This window comes from Gavialis gangeticus, unplaced genomic scaffold, assembly GCF_001723915.1.
Source record: "Gavialis gangeticus isolate Ggan-Ray unplaced genomic scaffold, GavGan_comp1, whole genome shotgun sequence".
NCBI lineage: Eukaryota > Metazoa > Chordata > Crocodylia > Gavialidae > Gavialis > Gavialis gangeticus.
Genome location: NW_017728992.1, coordinates 99,076,664 through 99,076,883, shown reverse-complemented (window position 1 = coordinate 99,076,883; position 220 = coordinate 99,076,664).

The following is a 220-nucleotide window of genomic DNA, read 5'->3' as shown; positions in this document are numbered from 1 at the left end:
TCCAGCCAGGTAGGCATCCAGCCTCTTCTTAAAGACCCCCAGGGTAGGAGCCAGCACCACTTCCCTTGGAAGTTGGTTCCAGATCCTACCTGCCCTAGCTGTGAAGTAGTTCTTACAGATGGCTAATCTAAACCTACTCTCCAACAACTTGTGGCCATTATTCCTTGTTATGCCAGGGGGTGCTAGGGGAAACAAGGTCTCTCCCAAACCCTTCTGGTCC